At 43.8% G+C, this 21981-nt stretch overlaps 2 non-coding genes across 2 annotated transcripts; one reads left to right on the top strand and one right to left on the bottom strand.

The window, feature by feature from the left end:
• Positions 1-9017: 9017 nt before the first annotated feature.
• Positions 9018-9091, top strand: trnaa-agc (transfer RNA alanine (anticodon AGC)). Its single transcript has one exon. It is a non-coding gene; the product is annotated as a tRNA-Ala (tRNA).
• Positions 9092-14608: 5517 nt separating this feature from the next.
• Positions 14609-14690, bottom strand: trnas-uga (transfer RNA serine (anticodon UGA)). The gene has a single exon. It is a non-coding gene; the product is annotated as a tRNA-Ser (tRNA).
• Between the last annotated feature and the right edge of the window lie 7291 nt (positions 14691-21981).

A 21981-nucleotide genomic window follows, 5' to 3' on the forward strand; every position in this document is an offset into this window, starting at 1 on the left:
GTGCGTTTTACCCGATTTTCTTGATACCTTTTTCCTTCTGAACTGAAATGACGATCCTCTCTCGAGAAGAAGGTTCACCGCCTGCTTCGGGCAACTGGTAGGAAAAATAACGAAAACTAATGAGACCAAGTTCATTCTGCTGGGCTTCCATTCCAAGCTCCGCACTCTATCCCCCATTCAGTCCCACCCCCGCCTGGACATTGTAAGCTGCGATATTCATAAGGGAATGGAGAAGCCGAATATCACGGTTATAATTTTCTTGGTTCCTCAACAATGAATAGCTTCAATTGCAATGATTCAGAAGGTAATCATAGAATCATAGAATCTTACAGCACAGAAGAGGCCATTCGGCCGTCGTGCCAGTGTCGGCTTTTTCGAAGACCTGTCCAAATTAGACCCACACCCCAGATTTTTCCCAATAATCCTGCAAATTAATCCTCTTCAATTATGTCCAATTGCCTTTTGAATGATCCCATGGAATCTGCTTCCACCATCCTTTCAGGAAGTGCGTTCCTGATCTTAACAACCCTCTGTGTGAAAATAATTCTCCTCAATTCCCCTCTAGTTCTTTTGCCAATTATTTTAAATCTGTGATCTCCGGTTCCCGACCCACTTGCCAGAGGAAACAGTTTCTCCCTACTTGCTCTTTCAAAAACCCTCATTATTTTGAATACCTCTATTTGGTCTCCCGTTAACCATCTCTGCTGTAAGGAGAATAATCCCAGCTTCTCCAATCTCTCCATATAACTGAAGTCCCTCATCACTGGTATCATCCAGGTCAACCTGCTCTGAATCCTCTTCAATGCCTTTTTATCCTAAAGTATGGTGCCCAGATCTGTACAATATACTTCAGCTGAGGCCTAAGAAATGATTTGTCAGGATTAGTATGATTTCCTTTTTTTTTACATTCAATGCCCCTATTTACAAAGCGAAGTATCCCATACGCTTTCTTAACCACCTTATCAACTTACCCTGTTTTATGAATATGAACCCCCAGGTCCCTCTGCTCTTGGAATCCCCCATAAATTGTTCCATTTAGATTATACTGCCTCTCCATGGAATCTGTCACGTGACTTCCCATTTCACCAGTCTGTCCATGTCCTCCTGAAGTCTGCTTTTATCTTGCTCATTACTGACTACGTTGCCAACTTTTATTTTATCCGCAAACTTCGAAATTGTACTCTCTATTCCCACATCCAAGTCATTTATATATAACAAGAAAAGCAATAATCATAATACCGACCCCTGGGGGATTCCACTGCATATTTCTCCCCAGTCAGAAAAAACATCCGTTCACCACTACTCTCTGCCTCCTATCCCTCAGCCAATTACTTGCCCACGTTTCCACCGGCCCTTTAATCCCACGTGCTTCTAGTTTTCGAATAAGTCTGTTATGTGTTAATTTCTAAAATGTGTCCTGAAAATAACTGTAATTTTATTGTTAAGCAATGAGAACACAGATATTAAGACCGAGTGATAGATCGGGTTCATTCCCATTTCCAGAAGGTGACGGGACCCGAGGAGGGGAAATCCCATCTGGGTTTATATTTTCCGAAAACGGAGACGGAAAATAGCAAAACTCATCCCGTCGAAATCCAACAATTGGACGAAGAACCGACAGCCTTTTCCCATCCCGGGTTTCCAGACCTGGCCGTTGAAGGAAGCCGGATAAGTCCATTGGGGAGCAACACCGAAAGTGAAGAAACGCAGACAGAGATAGAGAGATACATGCAAAGAAAAATAGTAGAAATCTCCAATTCTGTGATTGAGCAGAATTTAAGCTGCAGCTTAAAGGAAATTCGTCGAATGTCGTGAAATCTTAGAGGTGTACATAGGGCTGGATTATAACTTTATTTCTGAGAGAAGTAAACACTGCCTGGTAACGACAGCTCTTATTTATTTGAGCATTTCACAGTGGCGGTGTGAAGTGATTTCGAACCCCCAGTGAATTTCAAGACCATGCTTGACCTACTCTTTTGGTCACCCACAGGTAGCACGCGGCTGTCGAGCAGACTGCGCAGGCTTATCACAGGAACTTTGTCAAACTGCATGTTCTTGACACGTATCCAACGCTACACGTGCAGCCTGCAGCCGTGTGTGCATTGGTGGCTCAGTGTGGAATCCTCGCCTGCCGGCGGGAAACCAGGGGTTGGTTCCAGGCCAATGCAGCTTCCTTTACCTTTTTGTATTCTGTACCCATGAGATCGCCTGAATTGGGATAAATTCATGTTCCGGGTTCAATCTGTACAACTTCTTGAAAGATTATCTTCATTTCGTCTACGTGTCTTTCGTGGACATACCCTCTGCATTCTGCCCTCTGGTGTTCAAACATGCTCGGCTGGAGATAAGTCAAACCTGCCTTCTGCACTTGCTTCAAAGATGTGAGAAGCCAATTGGTGGTTTTTGACGAAAAATGGGGACGCAAGGGGCTCATACTGGGATTTGAACCAGTGAAACTCCCTGAGCGAGAATCAGATCCAAAGTCCAACTGGTAACAGAGCCGTGCAGCCACTGTAAAATTTCGCTGCCACGCAGCCGATCCGCCATCCTTTCAGAACACCATGGCCATCCAAACTCGCTTTCTTGTACGATATACGATGTAGAGCAATATCAGGTTCTAAACTAATTATTTCAGATCAACAATATTAGTCTCTCTTTATCAAATTCGTTCTGAATGTACGACTTGTATAATCAAGTAACACTTTTACAGAATGAATTACTCTGAAACGACATTGTCGTCTGTCTCGGCATCGTCATAGTTTACACTCCACCATAAGTACACTTTGCTCAAATTGCTGCTGTCATTCACCATGAGAACGAAGAGCCACGAATGTGGAAACATTAGCTGCGAAATTATCAGCTGGGTTGCACCTTTCCTTTTCCTGCTGTCTCAGTCTTTTTTTTCTTTACCCTTCTCTGCTATTGTTGCAGGTTCGATCAGCCATCGCCGTTCAAGGAAGCCTGAGAAGTCTATCGGGGACAACACAGAGAGACAAGAGACGGAGACATGGAGAGATGGAGAGATGCAGACAAAGAAAATAAAGAGTATAAATGTCAGGTTTTGCAAACTAGCAGAATTTAAGTTACAGATTGGGAGAGATTCCTTCTTGGGTCTTGAAATCTTGCAAGAGAAGATTGGACACAAGTTAAAAGCACCGGCCTCGCTGGAGAATCTCTCATTCTGGGAGAGAGATAAATGCGGTCAATTAACTCCAATTAATCTATTTCAGCACTGAAGTGATCTTTAAACATGAGCTCTGCGAGCAGAATTCAAACCTGGGCAGGAAATCCTCAATTGAATTTTGAGTCCAACGCTTCAAACACTCGGCCACCGCAGCTGTAAACGGCATGTTCATTCAGATCGGATTCCAAATGGACACATGCTGCTGATACAAACGCGCGCGTTGATGGTGCTTGGGGTCGAATTCTTACTTGTTAGACTGGAGACCTTGGTTCGATTCCCAATCAATGCAGGATCCATCTGTAACAATGAGGAGCTGAAGAGCAAAAGTATACTATTTCGCCCCTCGAGCCTGTTGCGCAATTCAGTGAGATCCTGGTTGATATGTAACCGAACTGCATATTATCGCCTGAGCCCCATGTCCCTTTATGCCTTTGGTTAACAAAAATCTATCAATTTCAGTTTTAAAATTAACAATTGAGCTCGCATCAACTGCCGTTTGTGGAAGAGAGTTCCAAACTTCTACCTCCCTTTGCTTGCAGAGGTGTTTCCCAACTTCACTCCTGAAAGTCCTGACCCTAATATTTAGGCTGCGTCCCCGAGTCCGAGACACGCTAACGGGCGGAAATCTTTTTTTTTCTGTTTACCCCATCAGTTCCCCTTAATATTTTGAAATGTTCGATCAAATCAGCACTTAATCTACTGAATTCAAGGCAAACCCGAGTTTATGTAATCTCTCCGCGTAATTTGAACTGTGGAGTCCAGGTAACATTCTAGTAAATCGACGCTGCACTCCCCTCATAGCCAATATATCCTTCCTAAGGTGCGTTGCCCAGAACTGAAGGCAATACTCCAGGTGTGGTCCAATCAGAGCTTTGTATAACTGTATCATAATGCCTATCCCCTTGAATCTAGTCCTCGGGATATAAAGATCAACATTCCATTAACCTTTTTGATTATTTTTTGTACCTGTGCATGACATTTTAATGATGTATGTTCATGGACCCCTAAGTCTTTTTGGACCTCCAATGTTTCGAGCTTTTCACCATTTAGAAAGTACTCTGATTTATCCTTTTAGGTCCAAAGTGGATGACCTCACACTTGACGAAATTCATATCGATTTGCCACAATTTTGCACATTCATTTATTAAATTAATGCCTCTCTGTAATTTTATGCTTTCATCTGCACTGCTTACAATGCTGCCCATCTTGGTGTCATCGGCAAACTTGGACATGTGGCTTTCTATCCCGTCATCTAATATCCGCCTGAATTGGGAAAAATCCAAATTCAGTTTCAATCGCCTCATCATCTTGAGACATTTTATTTGCTTCATGTGTATTGCGTCGACGAAACTTCGGCATTCAGTCCACGAGAGCTCAAACATCCTCTGGACAGAATTCAGTTCTCCCAACAGCAAAACTGAAAAGATGTGAGAAACCAATTGGTGACTTTTCACTAAAGGGAGAAAGACATGCGGGCTCGTCCTGGAATTGAACCCGGGACCTCTCGCATATCACTCAATGAAATGCCCTAAGCGAGAATCATACCCCTAGACCAACGAGCCACTGTTACTTTAATTGTGCAGCCAGTGTAAAAGTTGGTTGCGTCTCACAGCCGATCGCCCATCCTTTCAGACCACTTCGATCCATCCAATCTCGTTTTCTCTTCGGGTGGACAGCAATATCAAGTTGTGCACCAACTATTTCCATTCACCAATATTAGTCTCCCTTTACCAAATTGCTTTCGAGTGCACGAATTGAGTTATCAAGTAAGACGTTTCAGAATTAGTTGCTCTAAAAATACATTGCTTGTGAGGATACTCAGAGTCGTGTCGATTTGTGGCACGCTCTGTTCCCTTTGCATTGCAACCTACACGTAGTATTGAATCATAGAAAACTTACAGCACGGAAAGAGGCCATTCGCGCCATCGAGTCCGTGCGAGATCTCTGCAAGAGCAATCCAGCTAGAACCACTCCCCTGCCTTTCCCCGAAGCCCTGCATTTTTTTCCCTTTCAAGTACCTATCCAGCTCCCCTTTGAAGGCCATGATTGAATCGGCCTCCATCACACCCTCGGGCAGTGCATTGAGATCCGAACCTCTCGCTGTGTAAAAAAGTTTTTCCTCATGTCACCTTTGGTTATTTTGCCAATCACTTTAAATCTCTGTCCTCTGGTTCTTGACCCTTCCGCCAATGGGAACAGTTTCTCTCCATCTTCCATGCCTCGATCCTTCATGATTTTGAATACCTCTATCAAATCTCGACAAAACCGTCTCTGTTCCAAGGAGAACAACCTCAGATTCTCCGGTCTATCCACGTAAGTAAAGTCCCTTATCCCTGGAATTATGATCGTATTTTTTTTCTGCACCCCCTCGAAGGCCTTCACATCTTTCCTGAAGTGCGGTGTCCCGAACCCCACACAAAATTTCAGTTGTGTTCGAACCAGTGTGTTATAAAGTTTCATCCTGACTTCTATACTTTTGTACTCTACACATCTATTTATAAAGCCCAGGATCCCGTATCCTTTTTAACCGCTTTCTCAACCTGCCCTGCCACATTCAACGATTTGTACACAAAAACCCCTCTTTGTTCCTCTACCGCTTTTACATTTGTGCCCTGGAGTTTATTTTGCCTCTCCTCGTTTTTCCGACCGAAATGTATCACTTCGCATTTTTTTTGCGTTAAATTTCATCTGCCCCGTCTCCGCCCAAGCCACCAGCCTGTCTATATCCTTTGAAGTCCATCACTATCCTTATCATTGTTTACTACTGTTCCAAGTTTTGTTTCATCTGCAAATTTTGAAATTGTGCTCTGCGCACTCAAGTCCAAGTCATTAATATATATCAAGAAAATCAGTGGTCCCAGCACTGAACCCTGGGGAACGCCACTGTACACCTCTCGCCAGTTCGAAAAACAACAGTTCACCAGTAATCTCTGTTTCCTTCTGTTCGTCAATTCTGCATTTATGTTGTTTCTGCCCCGTTTATTCCATGGGCCGCAATCTTGATGATAAGCCCACCATGCGGCACTTTATCAAACACCTTTTGATAGTCCACATACACCACATCAACTAAATTGCCCTCATCTATCCTCTCTGTTACCTCACCAAAAAACTCTAACAGGTCAGTTAACCACGATTTGCCTTTAACAAATCCGTGCTGCCTTTCCCTAATCAATCCACCCTCGTCCAAGTGGCTGTTAATTCTGTCCCGGGTTATCGTTTCGAAACGTTTCCCCACCACTGAGGTTAAACTGACTGGCCTATAATTGCTGGGTTTATCCGTACACCCTTTTTTGGACAAGGGTGTAACCTTTGCAATTCTCCAGTCCTCTGGCACCACCCACATATCGAAGGATGTTGGTAGATTATGGTCAGTACCTCCGCAATTTCCACCCTTACTTCCCTCAGCAACCTAGCATGCATTCCATCCGGATCTGGTGGCTTATCTACTTTAAGTACAGCTAGCCGTTCAAGTGCATCTTCTTTATCAATTTTTAGACCATCCAGTATCTCAACGATAACTTCCTTTGCTGAGACTCTGTCTTCTTGGTAAAGACAGATACAAAGTACTCATTTGGTACCAAGGCCATCCCCTCTGCCTCCATGAGTAGATCTCCTTTATCGTGCCGAATCGGCCTCACCCCTCCTCTTACTACCCGTTTACTGTTTGCATGCCTGTCGAAGTCTTTTGGATTCCCTTTTATGTTGGCCGTCAGTCAATAGTCATATTTCTCTTTGCCTCTCATTTCCTTTTTCACTTCCCCTCTGAACTCCCTAAATTCTGCCTGGTGAATTAACGCATAAAAAAGTTAGCATTTCTTTCAGCCGGAAACAGAAAGTTACTGGTTGATCAATGGCGATTTGAACAAGTATTCGTCTTTTTTACAGAGTTTAATGAGTTTTGCGAAATTAATACAGTGAACTAATACAGTAAAGTTGAATTCCTGATCGGGAACCGCCTCAGACGGCTCATTACTGCCCATCCCTGGGAAACAAGATACCAGCGAAACTTTGACAACACATCTCAGGTCCCCCAACAAAGTCACAGCTTGCCAGCTGTTCCGAAATTTGGAGCCTGGACAGGGAGTTAAACGCTGCACCTTCAGCTCACTGCCCACTTTGAAATTCTGATACTCTACCGACTGAGCTACCCAGGCTCGATTCGACATAAGCTCCCATCGTACATATTCATGGGAGATCTCTGAATTATCCCTGCAGCCGTCGAACGAGGGTGAGGTCCGTTTGATAAAATTCTCAGGAACATGTTGAGGAGAATCCTTTTTCCTGTTGAACAAGATGTAAGAAACATGGACAGTGAACTCGTGAGTTTACAATTCTTCTTGTTTGTGCGAAATGTCTTGTCATTCGTTAGCAGCAATTAAAAATAACACTTTACCCAGAGGCTCAAAGGCTGAACTTGTCCCACACGGGAGTTGGAAAAGGCCTCCCGACCTTTCAGCGTATTAACATCTGTAAGCTGAATAATTTCACCCGTTACACGGTGAAACCAGGCAGAATATTTCTCTTCCAAATTTTCCCAACACGAAACTTGCAACCGATGAATATCGGCTGAAAGAAAAGAAGAATTGTTTTTTGGTTGTTTACATTTAAAGATCTCGTACCGGCCCCTTTGCCATATGAGCTGCCGCTAAAAGCCCCCTCTCCCCCTTTGAACAAGTAAACTGACATTTGCTATTGAAAGACGGTAGGCCAGAGGAACCCAAATGCCCACATGGGAAAACTAAGAAGTCGATTGTTGACCTCCAGACGTTTGTCCCACAAGGGCGTATTGTAAAAACGACTGGTTGTTAACAAGATGCGTTATTGAAGATACCATTTGTACCTTGAACTCCGATCAAAATGTTCGGAATAAAAGGTTTGATTGTTTTAGAAGACGCTCGAACTCACAACCTGGTCATTTCTGCAGCCCATCCTGCTATAAATAAGTAACGCACGCTTAACAATTGTGCAACACGAGAGCAGCGAACAACCGACAGCATCAGCGCTCCTGCCAAACAGCTTTATTTTCGGTCTCTCTATTATCACTTCGAGATCTTTCTCAAAAAGAAGCCTCCAATCAAGATGCGCTTCGTTAAATAACAATTCCTAAATCAAGAGAGTTTTGATCGATCATGACTAAAGTATGTACAATTTCCTCACCTGTTCCTTTTAATCCCTGGGGTGGTAAACATCAGGTCCTGGATATTTGTCTATCTTTCGCCTCCTCATTTTCTCCATTGCCATTATTTTACTTGTACTGAATCCCCTTGATTTATTAACAGTTTTCCTCGTGTCTCTGGTATGTTAGCCTCATCCATTTCTGTGACGACCGATGCAAAGTAAAAATTTAGCAACTCTGCCATTTCCTGATTTTCAATTACAATATCACCTCCATCTGTCTTTAAGCGGCCCACATTACTCTCAGCCTCCCTTCTTTCTCTGAATATACTCGTAAAAACCTTGAGAGTTGTCCTCATTTTCCCTCATAAGTTTTTCTCCTTTTCCCTTTTTGCTCCTCTTACGATTTTTTTAGTTTCAGCACCACAATAAACAACACTTCGCTGAAAAGTTCGGCTCAATAGTTCTCCAATGTCAGAGCGAGAATTGTCCGAAGCCCTGATTTATTTCATGTCACAAATACAATCACACATAATCATCCATGTATCAACTCACTGAAGGATACACAAAGATAAACTCAGCGAGAAATGCAGTCAGTGTCGGGATGCACAGGTGAACGGACAAGCGAAATGGGGAGAGACAAAACGGCCTGAACCCCCAACAGTGAAGTGTCGCTGATAGATATTAGTGAGGAGGTGGGGGCACCATGTTATCAATTGGCGCTGTGGCTTAGTTGGTTAAAGCATCTGTTTAGCAAACAGAAGATCCTCGGTTCAACTCCCAGTAGTGCCTTGTGCAGTTCATTATTTTACCTAATTTATGGAGTAAAGCGACAAAATAACAATGTGGTGTTCGTTTTTGTTCAGGTTTCAGGAGGGAACGGATAACAGAACGACTGTTCAAAAACGCCCTTTCATTCCACAGACAGACCTCTCAGAGAATGTGCCTGTAACACGTTAATTTAAGGACACGTTCTTGTTTCTGGGCTCGTTGGGATCGGGGTATAATTCACGATTTGAGGTTCAAAGCCGGAAGACATCCTAATTCGGACCAAGACTTGTCATCTTGACCTGCGGGACAAACGTTTGCAAAGAGGAAAAAGAAGTCCTCAAATCGCTCGACCTGAATCTCCAAGCCCAGATGAAATAGATCCCAGGTTGTTAACAGAAGCAAGGAAGGAAATAGCGGAGGCTCTGACCATCATTTTCCAATCCACCCTGGCAAAAGGTGTCGTGCAGGAGGATTTGAGGATTGCTAACGTTGTACCATTGCTGAAAAAGGGGTAAAGGGATAGATCGAGTAAATACAGGCCAGTCGGCCGAAACTCGATGGGAAGTATGAATCGTCATTTCGAAAGGCACGGATTAATCAAGGACAGTCAGCGTGGATTTGTTAAGGGATGGTCGTTTGAATTGAATTATTTGAGGAGGTATCAAGGAGGATCGATGAGGGTATCGCGATTGATGTAGTCTACATGGATTTTAGCGAGGCTTTTGACAAAGTCCTGCAGGGCAGATTTGTCAAAAATGTAAAAGCCCATTGGATCCAAGGGACATTGGCAAGTTGAATCCAAAATTGGCTGAGTAGCAGGAAGCAAGCGGTTGTGGTCGACGGGTGCTTTTGTGACTGGAAGGCTGTTTCGAGTGGGGTTCCATGCGGCTTCGTACTAGGTCCCTGCTTTTCGTGGTACAGATCATTGATTTAGACTTAAATGTAGGGGGCATGATGAAGAAATTTGCAGATGATACAAGAGTTGGTCCTGTGCTTGAGAGTGAGGAGGAAAGCTGTCGACTGCAGGAAGATATCCATGGAGCAGACAGGTGGATAGAAAAGTGGCAAATGCAGTTCAATCTGAAGAAGTGTGAGGTAATGCATTTAGTTGAGGGGGGGGGGGCAAAAGGCAAGGGAGTGTACAATAAACATTGTAATTAATTTGCCATTGACACGCCCATTCTGAAAATTTACTAATGTCTTCCTTTATTATTCGCATTTTTCCTTTGTATTGACTACAGCTCGCAATTAGGTGTCGTCCCTAAATTTTGAAATTGTACTTCCGATTCCAGTGTACAAATCATAAATGTAAATTGTGAACAGCAGTGGTCCCAGCACCGATAAATTTTGAAAAACAGTGGTACCAGCACCGATAAATTTTGAAAAACAGTGGTCCCAGCAGCGATAGATTTTGAGCAACAGTGGTCCCAGCACCGATAAATTGTGAACAACCGTGGTCCCAGCACCGATAAATTGTGAACTACAGTGGTCCCACCACTGATAAATTGTGAACAGTGGTCCCAGCACCGATTAATTGTGAACAGCAGTGGTCCCAGCATGTATAAATTATGAACAACTGTGGTTCTAGGAATTTTGAAATTGAACTGCAGTTGAAACTTTTGCATAAAAGGAAATAACGTCCCCAAATCGCTCGACCTGAATCTCCAGGCCCAGATGAAATATATCCCAGGATGTTAACAGAAGCAAGGAAGGAAATAGCGGAGGCTCTGACCATCATTTTCCAATCCACCCTTGCAAAAGGCGTCGTGCAGGAGGATTTGAGGATTGCCAACGTTGTACCATTGTTTGAAAAGGGAGAAAGGGAAAGATCGAGTAAATACAGGCCAGTCAGCATAAACTCGATGGGTAGTATGAATCGTCATTTAGAAAGGCACGGATTAATCAAGGACAGTCAGCGTGGATTTGTTCAGGGATGGTCGTTTGAATTGAATTATTTGAGGAGGTATCAATGAGGATCGATGAGGGTATCGCGATTGATGGAGTCAACATGGATTTTAACGAGGCTTTTGACAAAGTCCTACATGGCAGATTTGTCAAAAATGTAAAAGCCCATTGGATCCAAAGGACATTGGCAAGTTGAATCCAAAATTGGCTGAGCAGCAGGAAGCAAGCGGTTGTGGTCGACGGGTGTTTTTGTGACTGGAAGGCTGTTTCGAGTGGGGTTCCATGCTGCTTCGTAATAGGTCCCTGCTTTTCATGGTACAGATCATTGATTTGGACTTAAATGTAGGTGGCATGATGAAGAAATTTGCAGATGATACAAAAATTGTTCCTGTGGTTGATAGTGAGGAGGAAAGCTGTCGACTGCAGGAAGATATCCACAGAGCAGACAAGTGGAAAGAAAAGTGGCAAATGCAATTCAATCTGAAGAAGTGTGAGGTAATGCATTTAGTGGGGTGGGGGGGGGGGCAAAAAGGCAAGGGAGTATATAATAAATATTGCAATTAATTTGCCATTTACAAGCCCATTCTGCAAATTTACTAATGTCTTCCTTTATTATTCGCATTTTTCTTTGCATTAACGACAGCTCGCAATTAGGCGTCGTCCCTAAATTTTGAAATTGTACTTCCGATTCCCGTGTCCAAATCATGAATGTAAATTTTGAACAAAAGTGGTCCCAGCACCGATAAATTGTGACCAACAGTGGTCCCACCGCTGATGAAGTGTTAACAACAGTGGTCCTATCACTGATATATTGTGAACAACAGTTGTGCCAGCATCAACAAATTGTGAACAACCGTGGTCCCAGCACCGATAAATTGTGGACAGCAGTGGTCCCAGCACCGATAAATTGTGAACAACTGTCGTCCCAGGAATTTTGATCTTGAACTGCAGTTGAAACTTTTGCACAAAAGAAAATAACGTCCCCAAATCGTCCCACGTGAATCTCAAATGCTTTGGGAAGAAGTTCAATAGAAACAATCAGGATTTTAAAGGCACCTCAACGACCTGAACTTTCGTTGAATGAATTGTGTGAGCCATTGCATTCGAAAGTGAAATCGCTCTTGACTTTCATCTCATTGAAGCAGAGTGTGGCCGCTTTGTATCTGTGAGCATGTCGGTGGCGTGTTTAGCTTTGATATTGATCGCTTCCAATTTGTAAAATTTCATCAATCGTCAGGAAAAAGAAACAGAGAATCGAATTGTCCCTCTAAGTGATGAACTGAAGGGATTGGTGATCCAAGCAGATCTGGAAAATGCGTGGTGCAATCGGTCAGGAGTTCCAAATCCACCCTCCAGCCACTCGGCAATTATATTGAATGAACTTTACTCTGGCCCAGTGTCGCCGCACTGAAATCGAGTATTTCTCCGGCAAGTTTTTCTTCATAGTTGCTGGTTTAAGATTGAAGACCGGCTTGTTGGATTTTCACTCCTACAAGCTTTAATCATTCATTTTTCACTGACTGTAGACAGTTGTTAGATTGGCCGCTGCAATCTCAAAGTTTAGCCCAGTGAATAATTGGTTTAGCAGGTGATCTCTTCACCTGTTCTCGGCGGTGTTATCCGTTATCGTGAAAGTTTGATTGTTCGAGCTATTATTTTATTTTTCCTCAGGATTCATCGTCTCAAAGTTCCAGGGTTTCAACGCATGTTTTGGAATCAAGAATCATTGCCAGCTGAGCAAGGCTGATATTCTACCATTTACCCTGCGGTCGGGAATCAGGCACATGAATCATATAAAGGAATGGAACATTGGCTTCACGGTAATTACAATTCTCCTTGACAGACAAGCCCCCGAAAGGCCCGAAGGGAGGCCGCATTCGCAGCAGGAGAGCTGGTTCTCTGTGACATGGAGATTTCTGTAGTGAGTGAGACCAGACTGTTCCTATGTTCAGAGAATACATTTCACACCCTTTATTTTGGAAAAGCAAAACGGTGGGGATTTTTGTCATAGCCCGATGCCTTTCGTGTTGTATCAGATGTTCCTCGTTGCGTTACTTTCATCTTGATCGGAGAACCAGTTCGGGCGCTCCTGTGATAAACAGCGACAATTGCCAGTTAATGTTAAATTTAACAACGACTCCACTGCGTTTTTAATCCCACTCTTAAGATGCAGTCTATAAAATGAAAAAAATTCATCACATTCAAAGCATGAAAATCTTATTAAAGTTTTGACTGTCTCTCGGTAACCACGTCAACATCGCCTTCAGTCTGAAATAGAAAGTTATCGATTGATTCATGGTGATTAAAACAGGGACTCAACTACGAACAGGATTTAATTAGCTTCATGTAATTAATTTAAGAAGTTCATAACTCTTTTTAAAGTTAATTCCCTGACTGGGAATCGAACACTCGTGGCGGTGAGAGTAACGAATTCTCACCACCAGGCCATTGGGGAGCTCCCAAGATTGCGCACGAGCCAAAGTGGAACTGATGACATTATTTTTTCTTTCGCTCTTTCATGATTCATTCAGCTCTGTGTTTATTCTCAGGCCTCTTATCTCTCCTTCTTTTCAGCTTCTGACCGCGGATATTCCTGTGGCGAAATATCAATAATATAGAACATCTCACAGCCCCGGTATATTTGCTGTTTCTCTGTGCAGTTCTGTGCAAAATCAAGCTGCACGCAAATACCGACAGTGCCTCTCTCTCACTCCCCACAGAAGCAGCAGGAGATGCCACTTTAAACTGCCAGTTGCTTCAAATGATTCACGATGGACCTGCGTGGCCTTGCAGTTTTCCCAGGAGCTGCATTCGATGCGTGAATTTTGGAAACGGATACATGTCCATCAGCAGCTTGTGGTCGTATTTTACCTCACTTTCCATTTCATGTACATGCCTACTTGCACTTGGTGATGTCATTGCCTGAACATCACCTCTGTCGCGATATTATTTCGAACAGAAAATGCCATTTTGTGCGAGCAGTTTGTCTGGCAGGAAAATGGCCTGAATTACAAAGGGCCAAGTCGGGAAGGCCGTGTTGCTCTGCTTGTTCGCAGCAAAGAATTTTCAGCGTTTCCTTGGGGTTTAGTGTTTAGGATTCGGCGCTTTCATCACCACGGCAAAGGTTCGATTGTCGGTGTCAACATCCGCATATTATACACTCTACCATAAGTGTACTGTACTCAAATTGCTGATTTTTTCATTGTGAGGGGAAGAAACATAAATGTGTGGATATTAATTACGAATTCATCAGCTAGGTTGCACCTTTTCTTTTCCTACCGTCTCAGTCTTTCCATCTTTACCCTTCTCTGCTGGTGTTGCAGGTTCCATCATTCTTCGCTGTTCACGATGCCTGAGAAGTCCATTAGGAGAAAACAGGCAAAGTCAAGAGACAGAGACAGGGAGAGATGAAAACACAGAAATAAATTGTATAAATGTCAAGTTCTGCGAACGAGCAGAATTTAGAATGGAGCTTGGGAGAGATTCCTTCACGTGTCTTGCAATTTTGCAAGAGATCATTGGGCTCCGAGTTAAAAGCGTCGTTGGCGATGGAGCCCCTCTCTGAGGGAGCGAACAAGGTCCGTTCGTTCAAGTTCATATCAATTTGAACAGTGAACAAACTTTAAAAAGTAGCGCTGCGAACAGGATTCGAACCTGTGCAGGGAAACCCCATTGGATTTCAAGTCCAACGCCTTAACCACTCGGCCATCACAGCTGGAAACATCGCTGATGCACAGATATAAATCAGAATGCGTAGGGTTATCACACGAGATCTGTGACACTTTGTTCTCTCAGACAGGTTTCCAACTGGAAACTTGCAGCTTGTTCATGTGCTGACTTTGCTGTCTCGGTGATAGAATTCTCATTTATCACGTGAGAAACCGGGGTTCGATTTCCGGTTCGTTTAGGATTATTTTCATTCTCCATTCATAAGATCGCGTGAATTGTGCGACATTTGCCCTCAGCTTCAATCTGCGCACCATTTCAGACATTTTCCATTCTCCACGTGTGTTGCGTCGAAGCTGGGTTGGAAAATCACATTGCAAGTCTCACGCCTTAATCATTGGGTCATCGCTGCTGCAAGCGACAAATCCGACACCGCTGCAGAAGAGAATGAAGAAGATTATGACAGGAGAACTCTGAGACTGTATGTTCTTTTAGACAGGTTTCGAACTGAGCGCAGACCGCCGGCTGCTGTGCGGACTTTGATATTTCAGTGATCAAATTTTTGCTTTCTGCGCGGGAGACCCGAGTTCGATCACCGCTCAATCGAGGAGAATTTTTCATTCTCCATTCATGTTGCCATGTGAATTGGGATACGTTCACATTAAGCTTCAATTTGAACACCATCTTGTGACATTTTCCTTTCTCCATGTGTGTTGTCGTCGACAGAACCTCTGCATTCTGTCCTCCATGAACTGGAATGAAGACAATCCTGCCGACTGCACAGCTGACAAGACGTGAGAAGCCAATTCGTGATTTTGGACTAAAAATGGTAACACCGCAGGGCTCGTCCGGGATCTCTCACATAACAATCAGCAAATCCCCAAAGCGAGATATCATACCCGAAGACCAACGAGCCACTGACAACAGAGGGGTGAAACCAATGCAGAATTCTGTGCCACCCACTGCCGATCGGCCACCATTCTGTCCATCCTATCACTTTTTCTATTCCGATGTACGGCAATGTGAAGCCGTACATTAACTATTTCATATCAACAATATTAGCCTCTCTTTGCCACATTCGTTTCGAATGTGCGAGTTGTATTATCAAGTGAGACTTTGCAGAATTAATTGCTCTAAAGCTACATTGTTGTCTGTCTCGGCATCCGCAGATTATCCACTCTCCCACAAGTATAACAGTGACCACACTTCAAAAATACTTCATTGTCTGTAAAGCGCTTTGGGAGGTCTTGAGGTCGTGAAAAGCGCTTTATAAATACAAGACTTTGTTTTTATATTGGGCTAAAAGTACTGATGTTTTCACTATGAGGACGAAGAGACATCAATATGTGGACATTGGCTACGAATTCATCATCTGGGTTGGTCCTTTACTTTTCCGACCGTCTCAGTCTTTCGATCTTTACCGTTCTCTGCTGGTGTCGCAGGTTCGATGAGCTTTGGCCGTTCAACGAAGCCTGAGAAGTCCATCAGGGGAAAACAGAGAGGGAAAGAGACAGGGAGAGATGGAGAGATCTAAGTATAGAAAAAAAGCTTGATTATCAAGTTAGCAGAATTTGAAATGAAGCTTGAGAGAGATGGAATCATACATTCAGAGAATCGTTACTGCACAGAAGGAGGCCATTCGGCCCATTGAGCCTTACCCGGCTCTCTTTAAGAGCAATCCAGTTCGTCCCATTCCCCCGTTCTTTCCCTGTAGACCCGCTAATATTTTTCCTTCAAATACTTATTCAATTCCTTTTAGAAAGTCACGATTAAATCTGCTTCAACCACCCTTTCAGGCGATGCATTCCAGATTATAACTACTCGCTGATTTAAAACGTTTTTCCTTATATCGCCTTTGGTTCTTTTGTCAACCACCGTAAATCTGTGCCCTCTCGTTCTCGACCATTCCGCCAACGGGAGCAGTTTCTCTTTATTTACTTTATCTAAACCCGTCATGATTTTGAACACTTCTATCAAATCTCCTCTCAACCTTCCTGCCCTAAGGAGAATAACCCCAGCTTCTCCAGTCTATCCACGTAACTGAAGTCCTTCATCCCTGAAACCATTCCAGTAAATCTTTTCTGCGCCACCCCTAAGGCCTTCACATCCTTCCTAAAGTGCGGTGCTCAGAATTGGACACAATACTCCAGTTGTGGATTATTGTGAAGTTTCCTTCAAGCACCTTGAAGTTTTGCAAGAGACCACTGGGCTCCCAATTAAAAGGCTCTGCCGCGGTGGAGGATCTGTCTGAGAGAAGGAAATGCGGTCCTTTATCTCCAGTTCATATTTATTTGAGCATTGAACAAAACTGTAAAAAATGGCGCGTGAGCAGGATTCCAATGATTCACCGAAAGACCCTGTCGAGTTTTAGATGTAACGGCTGAACCACTCGGCCATCACAAGCAGTGAGTGCTAGTAATGCACGGCTGTAAATCAGAATGCGCAAGGTACTCAGAGGAGATTTGTGAAATTATATGTTGTTTCAAACAGGTTTCCAACTGGACACAGAGAGCCCGATACCATGCAAACGTTGCTGTTTCACTGGTAGAATTTGCACTTACCACGCGAGGGAACAGGGTTCATATTCCCGACCAATTAAGGCGCATTTTTATTCTGCACCTCTGAGATCGCGTGAATTGGGATAAGTTCACCTTCAGTTTCAATCTGCACACCGCCGTGAGGCATTTTACTCTCTCCGTGTGTGTTGCGTCGACAAACCGGCTGCATTCCGGCCTCTGGACCTCAAACATGCTCGAGAATTAAATCAATGCTGCTTTCTGCAACGCTGAAAAGATGTGAGAAAGAAATGAGTGAATCTTCACTGGAAATAGTGAAACAGGAGAGTTCTGGGATTTGAACTGGGGACCTCTCACATATCAAACATTGAAACGCCCAAAATGAAAACCATAATCCGAGAACAAGGAGCCGTCAGTAACACAACCGGACAACCAGTTAAAATTTCCCTGCTCCCCACAACCGATCGCCCATTCATTCAGACCGCTTCTGTCCATCGAATCATAGAATGGTTACAGCACAGAAGGAGGCTGTTCGGCTCATCGAGCCCGTGGCGGCTTTGTATAGGAGCAATCCAATTAGTCCCATTCCCCGGCCCTTTCCCGGTGCTCTGTATTTTTCCCCTTCAAATTCCTTTTTTAAGTCACGATTGAATCTGATTCCACCACCCTTTCAAGCAGCGAATTCCAGATCAGAACTACTCGCTGCGAAATTAAGTTTTTCCTCAAATCGCCTTTTGTTCTTTTGCAATCACCTCAAATTTGTGACCTCTGGTTTCCGACCATTTCGACAATTAAAACACCTTCTCTTTATTAACTTTAAACCTTTCATGACTTTGAACACTTCTATCAAATCTCCTCTGAACCTTCTCTGCTCTCAGGGGAACAACCCATCACCCGGCAAATACGGTCAATTAGCTTCAATTAATTTATATTATCATTAAACAGACCTTTAAAGACATGCCTTGTTTTGTGGAAGTGTGAGCTGGTGGTTTAAATCGCTGGTTTCAATGTATGGGGAGTTTCTCGATTCGAATTTTACCACTGACATAATTTCTGCCAATGTTTATTTTGACCTGTTCACAGAAAACCCGATTGCAGTGCGATGGAGCAGAGGATGTGAAAGAAGCTGAAAGTGAAAGTGCAGATATTAGTTTCATCACGGGGACAGGACACGTTTCCACAGGTAAGGATCTCTCACCTTAAGATTCTTTCCAGCAGAGTGGGACAGGTGATCAGAGTGACCGGGCTCTAACGGCGCAATCGGTCCTTATATGAGTTCCAGGCTCGATAAATGCCGGGGTTGTTAATTCGAGTCTCACCGAGATCAAGCAATCCTTTTGTTTGTGAACATTTCGACCGGAGTTGAAGGTAGAATTGATGTTTTCGAAAATGCATCTACTTATCTGAATTGCCATGTGGTTCCTCTGGACCACGCTGTTGAAATATCAGAAGAGATGTTGAGTATTACTTGTTTACAGGAGGGAGGCTGCGGTTTTGTAGACACAAACAATGATTTTGATCCATCTCCACACTGTGGGATTCAACTGGAGCTTTAAACCAGCGCCTCCGACCGCTCAGCCAGGATACTTTCCATCCTACACTTCAGGAATTAGTTTTACAGGAATAGAATTACTGCAAACAACAATTCTACCCCTCAAGCACCAATGCTGCCACGGCAGCAGGATGCATGTGTCCAGTTAGAAACCTGTCTGAAGGAACATGCAGACTGACAGAGCCGGAAGTCCAGCAGATTGACTTTCGGTCTGAGCAGGTGTTGAGTCTCCTTCTTGAGAGTGTTTCGCCAATCCAGCTCAGAATGGTTTAAGAATCATGAATTCGGGTGTGACTGGAGCCACTTGTGTAAGATGAAGTGTCGGGGACAGTTTCACATCCTTGACGGACATTAATGATCCTGTTGCGGTTTTGCTGCAAAATTTCACTTCCCAGCTCCCGAACTAAAATCCAACGCCGTTGCAACTCGAATCCACAGCCTTTGAATGGCTTATCAAACAAAACAAGTAGAAGTCCAACACACTCGCCATTGCGTCACAGGGTCAGTTGCCAAAAAAACCCGAATAAAAAGAAAGACGTGTTTCTCCGGTCCAGGGGCAAAGTGACAATGGATGTTATTCAAAAAACTGTCCCCTCGAATCTGTCTTTATATTTTTTTTTGTATAGCTTCGATTTTAAAAGTTATAAAAAGCCGAAATAAATTATAAGAATCGAATCCGTGATTAAGGCGTTACAATACACTCTAATCAACAGTTAACCGGCCGTACTGACTGACCATTAGACATTTTAATTAATTTCTGTACTGTACGCTAGTTGGTAGCGCTTTCTGTACTTGGACCCCGAAATCTCTCTGCTCCTCCACAGTTCCAAGTTTCTCACCATTTAGAAAACATTCTGATTTATCTTTCTTAGATTTAAATTGGATGATCTCGCTCACCCCCCATTGAACTATATTTGCCGCAGTTTTGCCCACTCACTGAATCTATCAATTCCCACTTTTCAACTTCCTGCTTCAATCTTCATGACTTATTGCGTCACCAGAAGGCTGCGTGTTCAAATCACGGGGTAACCGTTACTTTTCGAGCTGATCGGATTCTGGATCGTTCCGGGATGAATATTGTATCTGCTTTTTCTCAATAAACAGAACCTTGCTCCAAAGTCTGCTTCCCTGGTTCTCACATTTCAGGAAGGCGTCTCATTCCGCCCTCGACTTTTGATTTTGACCTGCGGTTGAAACTTTTGCAAAGATGGAAAAGAAGTCCCCAAATCGCTCCACCTGAATCTCAAACGCTTTGGGAAGAAGTTCAGTGCAAACAGTTCGGAATTTAAAGGCACCTCAATGACCTGCACTTTCTTGGAATGAGTTTTGTCCGCCATTGCATTGGACCCTGAAATCGCTCCCGGCTTTCATCTCACTGAAGTGAAGAGTGTGACCGCGTTACACCTGTCAGAGTGCAAGTGACGAGTTTGGGGTCGGTATGGGTCGTTTACAACTTTTGAAATCTCACCAAGCAGCAGAGAAAAAGAATCTTGGAATCAAATTGTCCCTGTCAGTGATGAATTGAAGTGAATATCGCTCCAAGCAGATCTGGACAACTCGCAGTGCAGCCGCACAGGAGTTCCAAATCCACCTTCTCGCCACTCGGCAATCGCATGAACTGAACTTTACTGTGACCCAGTGTCACCGCGCTGAAATCGAGTATGTCTCGGCCACAGTTTTTCTGAACATCATGGTTACTGGTTTAAGAGTGAAAACTGCCGTCCGCTTCACTGTAAGTGCAAGAGACATCTTTGTAAACACCGAGTCGTGTCACAGACTCGGTGTCACAGACCTGCTCGTCGGACCTGCTCATTTCATCTCATCTCATTTTCAGCAAACCTGAATATTACTGGAATAGAGAATGGCGAATCACAGCTCGAGAAATCAATCCTCTCGACCACGAGGGGACGGAGTCTTCCAACATACAGGTGTTTAATGGCAAGGTGACTTTAATGTTCAGGAATAATAGAGCACAGATTTTCGGTCGTGCAAACTTCACACACTTTATTTTGAAAAAGTAAACTGATAGCAGAGAGAATTTATTTTGATCGCTGCAACCTGAATTTTTAGTTCGGTGAATCAGTAGTTCCAACAGCAAATGTGTGCTGTCTCTGTGGCGCAATCCGTTAGCGCGTTCGGCTGTTAACCGAAAGGTTGGTGGTTCGAGCCCACGGTAGGGAAACTTTGATCTTCATGGTCTCGCATTTCCTGGTTCTGATGTTTGTTTTGGCTGCAAAACAAATGCCCACTTTCGATGGCCAGCTGAGCACGGCCGATCTTCCATCATTTCACCTGTGATTGGCTTCGCCGAAATCTGAATTCTTCTTGACAGACAAGGTCTGACATCGATATTTCTGCAGTGACCGACACCAGACTGTTTCCACAATGAATGTCACTCCCTTTTATTTTGGAAACGCAAAATTGTATTCACATTCCGAACGGTTTCAGTTGATTTGTGAGAGATCATGAAAGGATCCTGCAGCGCTGCCTTGGATAATAACCACAGTTCGAAGCCGCATTTCAGTCGCGGCAACAAATCCTCACATCCGAGTATCTGCACCGTTAAATCGGAGCATCTGCACCTTTGCAGCAGAGTATCTGCACCCTCACACTGGAGTATCTGCACCGTTGCACCGGAGTATCTGCGCCCTTACAACCATTAACTCATCAACTGTCCCCAATCATCTTTATCAGAGTCAGGAACCCTAAACAAAACCCAACAGTGAAGAAATTGGCTTCATGTTTCTTCACTAATGTACGGACACATTTTTATTAACGGAACTTGGAAGGAGATTTGGGGAAAGTGGCCGCTGATACTCAGAAACTACTGCTTGTTTTTTTTGCTCAGCGGGCTCGTTGGTCCAGGGGTATGATTCTCGCTTCGGGTTTGTTGTTTGAAATATGTGAGAGATCCCGGGTTCAAATCCCGGACAAACCCTCATTTTGTTACCCCCCGACTTTTGATCTTGACCTGCTGTTCAAACTGGCTGGGTGTTTGTCGGTATCTCAATAATCTCACGTCCTCTGAATGCATTCTGCTTGCAATTGCAATTGACCTTGAAACCGCTCTCGGATTTTATCTCACTGAAGCAGAATGTGGCCCCTTTTTGTTTCAGCGTGGAGGTGACGAGGTTGTGGTTGATAACCGCGGGCACACCTGTCCGGACATTGGTATTCAGAATGTACAAAATGCTGTCTCAAATATTCTGTTGTCATCCAGGGAGATCTAGTTTTGCATGCCCAACCTTTCCCCTAGTAAGAATGTGTCCAGT

This window comes from Heptranchias perlo, chromosome 20, assembly GCF_035084215.1.
Source record: "Heptranchias perlo isolate sHepPer1 chromosome 20, sHepPer1.hap1, whole genome shotgun sequence".
NCBI lineage: Eukaryota > Metazoa > Chordata > Chondrichthyes > Hexanchiformes > Hexanchidae > Heptranchias > Heptranchias perlo.